Consider the following 6,000-nt stretch of genomic DNA (forward strand, 5'->3'; position numbering starts at 1 on the left):
TGAAAGCCAATGTTCCATAGAAAATCGTTTACTAACAGCCGGAGAGAAAAGACCAGTAGGCATTATAGCTTTTTACGGAATGTTTTTTTCTGCCAAAACATCGATTGTCTGTTTGCAATTTCGGCGTTTGCTTTACTTGTAGCGGGAATCCGACAGAAATTCTACTATGAAGTCTTATACAGTTCTAGAAACATTATTTCGAAGTAGGAGCCGTGAAAAATGAGCAATGTTCCCGCCGGGACTCGAACTACGAACCTCTCGAATACGCGCCGATTGTGCTGACCATTACATCACAAAGGCATGCTAAGAAAGCGGAAGGAATACCTTTTATACTCTCCTTTTTAAAGGGCGACTGGGACTCAACCGCCAAATCCTGGTGGTGGAAAATCATCATCCATCACCGTTTTTAGTTCGGGTGCCACTGTGGAGTCATTAGTTTTTTCTTGAAGCAGGAGAGATGAAAAATGTGCAATGCCCTCGCCGGAACTCGAACCACGGATCCCTTGAATATGCGCCGAGTGTGCTGGCCACTACACTACGAAGGCATGCTAAGATGGCGGGAAAATACCTTATAAAGTAACCATTCTGAAATAGATTGCTCTAATATATTATGCCATTATGAACTCATTTCTCTTATCTTCCAAGTTCCAACAATAAAATTTTAAGGTATTTTACTTTCACATCTTTTGAGTTTTGTTGCACTATTCCTTATTTGTACTATTCAGCCGTCTTATGCAGATCTCAATTACGCGACAGTAAGATTAATTTTTCGTTAAAATAATAAATGTCTACCTAGTGAGATAAATTCTTGCTGAAGAACTGATTATTTCTGGAAATCGCTACTGGGCTGTCCGCAGACTGTCTGAGTCTTTTCTGGTTGAAGGAAAATTGAAAATTCAGAATTAGAATACTTCTTGTTTCCGCTTGATTGTTTCTGCATTGGCTAGAATTGTAAATTGTTCAATACCTTGGGCTAGTTTTTTCATTTGCTCGCGAGCTAATGAAGTTGTGTTTTATATTATTTTACGCTATATATAAAAAAAAGGGATTCTGCAGAGTGGTTAAGATAAGCTTTCTCTTATTTTGTGTTTAGTTGTTCTTAAGTTCATAATTCTTGTGCTGGTAATACCTCGCCTTGAATTTTGTGCAGTCTTTATTAGGTTTTAGGTAAAAGTCAAATAGACAAGTTGAAAAAATTCAATTCATATTTCCTAACTAAAAAATCAACTAATCAATCGATACTTAGAAAGTCCTCTAAGGATGTGGTCTTTTTTTCCCTGTATTAATCTTCCAAAATTAAATACTCAAACTCCTCAGTGTGTGAGGTTCAAATCCATGAACAATTCTCAACAAGTATGGGTACTCTTTTGCTGTGTAGAAAAGCAAGTAAATGGCCTCGAATAATTTCAACGAAACAGTATTTTCTATCCAAATAATTACTATTCGAGAATTTGTTTTTGAGTAAATATGATCGTCAGTGGATTTTTTCCTCACAAAAAGTTGAGCAGTAGAAAATACATACTCTTCTCGTTTCGGAAGATCATTTAAAGCTGAAATAAGGAGTGGATGAGACTGATAGCAAATTTAGAATCAATCAAAATTGTTGTTGCGTCGGATCATTGTATCAATAGATTTTATCCTTGGAATATTCGATCAAAAATTAGCCTTTTCATAGCAAAGCGTGTGGATAAGGTTAGAGCAGATTTTTAACTTTACTCGTAATTAAATATACAGGAAAATTTATGTTTACCTGATTTGACAAATATTCCCTTTTTCTTCTTAATTTGGAATAAAATTTATATTTGTATTTTGTACGGTATATACGACACACATTATCACATCTTCCGGGACATATTGATTGGTATAAATAAAGGAACCTCATATTACCTACATTTATCGATTAATTTCCACTTCTTAGAAAATTAAATAGGAAGCAGATTTCATCTGTATGGCAGCTGAAAACTAGAACAGTCAAATTCACGGCTAGAAAAAAATTGGATACTTGTTGCATACCTATTTGCTTTTTATTTAAAAAAGGTATTCTTTCTCTTTTTATCTACAGACTCTTCGTTCTTTGTCGCTGTTGCCGTTATGGTTTATCTCACTTTTCTGACAGTAACATCATAACAAATCCACGAACTTTATCGTGACAAGGAGAGCAAGACTGCACCTGTCGTTGACAACATCATACAGGTGATGGTAAGATTTTGTTCGGTTCTTTCCCAAATTTTGATGAAGAGCACCCTGTGGGACGGATCGGAGGGTCTCCCAACCCTCTTCCCCTACCATCAACCTCTCGAGAGAACTGTCGGCTAGCCGCATATTTAGAGTACCCCTATGCCACACAGAAACTATACATTTACAAATATCCATGGCTTCTCCGGGATTCGAGCCCTGGCTGTTTGGTACAGCAGTCAGCGTCGCTACCCACTATCCCGGTTGAGTGGTTTGTTTTTTGAAAACAAAGCTAAAAGGGAGAAAGAAATGTTCCTTACTGCGACTATTTCTTTGATCATATATTGATTTTCAATTCAAATGTGCATATCACTTTACGCATCTCGTTTAGATGTGCAGTTAATTACCTTTTAATATATAAATACAGCTGATCCTAGAATTATAGTTATTCTCTTATGATTTGGTTTCATAAGAAACCAATTATCCCTTATTCAGATACCGAATCGCATGTTGTTTTAAACGAAATGAAATTAAGTCGCTTTGAAATAAATTTTTGTTCATTTGTGTATATATTTTAATATGTTTTGTTTACTTAATACAAAAATATAATACAACCCAATATATAGTTTTGTACTCGTATTTAAATTATTTTTGATGAATGTATGATACAGATATTGGCCTATAGTATTCCATAAATAGATATCCTATTATAATATATATAAATATATATATATATACTTCTTAAAATTAAATTGTGAACCTATAATTTAATTTTAGGTCGCTTTTTTCATTATAGGATATCTATTTATGGAATACTATAGGCCAATCCCTGCATCATATATATATATATATATATATATATAAACATTATATAACACACACACACACATATATATATATATATATACAAACATTAATACCATTGTTTTGTTTAGTTCTACAAGAAAACGACTATGTGCTTAGGCAGATGAAGAAACGTCAGATGTAATTTTGTCTTTTAATTTTTTCGAAAACCTCTATGTTTCTATTTTGCTTTGAGGAAATAAAAATGTATTTATAACCCTTGTCGAAACCAATTCCTAGATATGAAAAGGAAATTTGTTTACTTCAGTTAAAATAAAAACATACTTGCCGAACAGATAAACACAACTTAATTATCTTCCTTTTCCTATTATCTAGATGGCTCGGAATTATAATTAGTTCGGATATTCGAAGTTCTTCTGCATTTCGAATTTTGAAATTTGACTATTTTGCTGATTTGCAAAATGAATTAGAAAAGGTAAGGGCTAGTGTTAAGGAGTAAGAATATTGGGCCGCAGAAATACAGCAAACTGTCACATATTATTGGCGAATATTACAAGTCTTTTTCTAAATTCTCATCTATTAGGTAAGTAAACAAAAAATTTAAAGAAGTTGTTCCCAGCTTGGAAATATTCATATAAAAATAGTCTTAAATTTCATAAGGTTTATATATGAAAAATAAAAATCATCAATTCAATAAGTTATCACGTAATTGCTAGAAGAGATGTCTTGCTAATCACAGGCGGTGATTCAATAGTAGGTAGAATTTTTAATGTACAGGCGTATTGGCGCGGCTCACACAAAAATGATGTACAGAATGCGGTCATCACGATAGAATTAGAAAATTAACTAGAAGTTCGAACTATAGAGATCGTTATTCTCGAACTTCGACCCAGCGCACACTTTGGGATTCGGATTCGGCTGACAGTAGAGCTACGGCTAACTTCGACTAAGGCTACCGTCTAACCACCGGAACCGTAAATGAGCCGAGAATCCGAAACATAAGAAATAGAGAATAAAAAAACCGGCATATGAAAAAACATGCTTAAATTTAGGAAAACAAAGGAAACGAACACTTCTCCTACCACCGCTTCGCTATAAAATACAATAATGTTGCATTTTTAAGCGTCTTGAAGAAAGATATGCGCATACAAATTTTCAATATCAATGTAATATTTAGTGTATTACCTAAGTTAAACACTTTATATTGTAGATAACATAAGTTGTTTTTCGCTTTAAATTGCTTTGCCAATCTGTAGATTAGATTATATCTTCTGTTTGAGCAAGACTAAGCTATTGGTATGTATATTAGCTGTTTTAGATGCATCTTTGCCTCATGTTGTTTTCCGTTTAGGATAAGTTAATCAGAATGTAACTCTTCATTACAGGCCGCCTTATGTTGTCATTTCAAGCGCAACTAGTAGTACGTTAAAAAAAAAAAAAAGAAGGGGGGCTATTTTTTTTTTATTTTTCAGCCATTAAATGGAAAACAGCAATGTCCAGCGTCTTACAAAACGCCATATGGGCTGAAAGGTTGGAAAATGCGTGTGGACTGTTACCGGTATTTCTTATGTCGTTACTACACTTAAAAATATGCTATTTTATTTACTTCCTGAAAAACAGCTTTATCGACATTCCAGGTGATTTTTTTTTTAAACTGAGAGCATCCAGAGACATCTGTAGCTAAATCTATCAACTGGAATACCACAAAAATTTGGTAGCAGCAAAAACGATTAATACTTGAGAAATTTTATATCTTTGTCTAAATTCATAATATAAGATCTGAAAAACATCAATAAAAGTTACAGATAATTGTTTTCGCATTATTAATCATTAAAATTCTAGAGGTACTAAATCGTATGTGTAAGATCCTTCTACTGCAAAAAAGAATCTTTTATTGAAAGTAAAAGTAATATACGAAAAGAACTATATAAATAGGAGATAACAAAGTATTTATAAACTGAAGAATTAGATTTTTCTTGAGTATGCTTGCCTATTATTAGCGGTTAAGACGCGAAAGCAGGATTTTATGCTATCCTGATTTCATAGTTTCTTTCCATAGTTTGATTTTGTAAAGAAGGAATGGATTTCAAAACTTTTGAAGTTAATTAGGGAAATAACCTAATTGACTTCAAGATGAATTTTAGGCAGCATTAAGGCAGCATTTTGGTATTGGTATTTGGTAATACCAAAATGCTGCCTTAATGCTGCCTAAAATTCATCTTGACCAAAATGCTGCTTTCAGAAAATCGCAGTTGAACATTTGAGTAGAACATCAGGCATTAGTATTGCATGCTCATACATCGAATCTTCATTAAACTGAATACTATAGTTAAAAGATTTTAAAGCTCACAAATTTGACAAATTTTTATTTTCTTTATAATAATTCGGAATTATTAAAAGAATTTTTTATTTATTGCATTTCTTTGAAGCCTTCAAAAACGAGTTTTCTTGAAAACGGGCTTAAGTTTTACTTTTTGCAAAGAAATCAATCAGATTACATGTTATGTCTTCAAAGACAAAGATATTGAAGAAAATTAAAAAAAAATAAGTTATGTTTAGATAAAATTCGCATAAACTTAAGAATTTACTAACTATACGTAACAGTTAGTCACAATTCAAACTACCAATTTGACTAAGTTATGATAGGTGGCTTAAAAGCAATACTATCCTATAAAATGAAGTAATTGTTTAAGTTTTAAATCTAAACTGGCTCTAGCTTACCCTTTTGATCTGATTTGCATAATTACAGGCAACATCGGCTTTTAGTGTGTTGGCTAATTAAAGTAACAGTAACATCAGCTTACAATGGAGATTTACTGGATGAAATAATAAATTTATTTTTTACTATTTTCAAAAGTGATTTTCTTTTACTATATCGTAGAATGATTTCATAAAACAGATAAATGACATAAAGAATTTAGTTAAACAAGTAAATTCATTTTCTTTATCACACAAACAATTCCTTTTTATGCGTGTTAACAAAAAAACACGATATCCATATTCATAAAGTCATTGAGTTCA

This window comes from Stegodyphus dumicola, chromosome 1, assembly GCF_044657685.1.
Source record: "Stegodyphus dumicola isolate Sdum_Otavi_A_Nest chromosome 1, ASM4465768v1".
Classification (NCBI taxonomy): Eukaryota; Metazoa; Arthropoda; class Arachnida; order Araneae; family Eresidae; genus Stegodyphus; species Stegodyphus dumicola.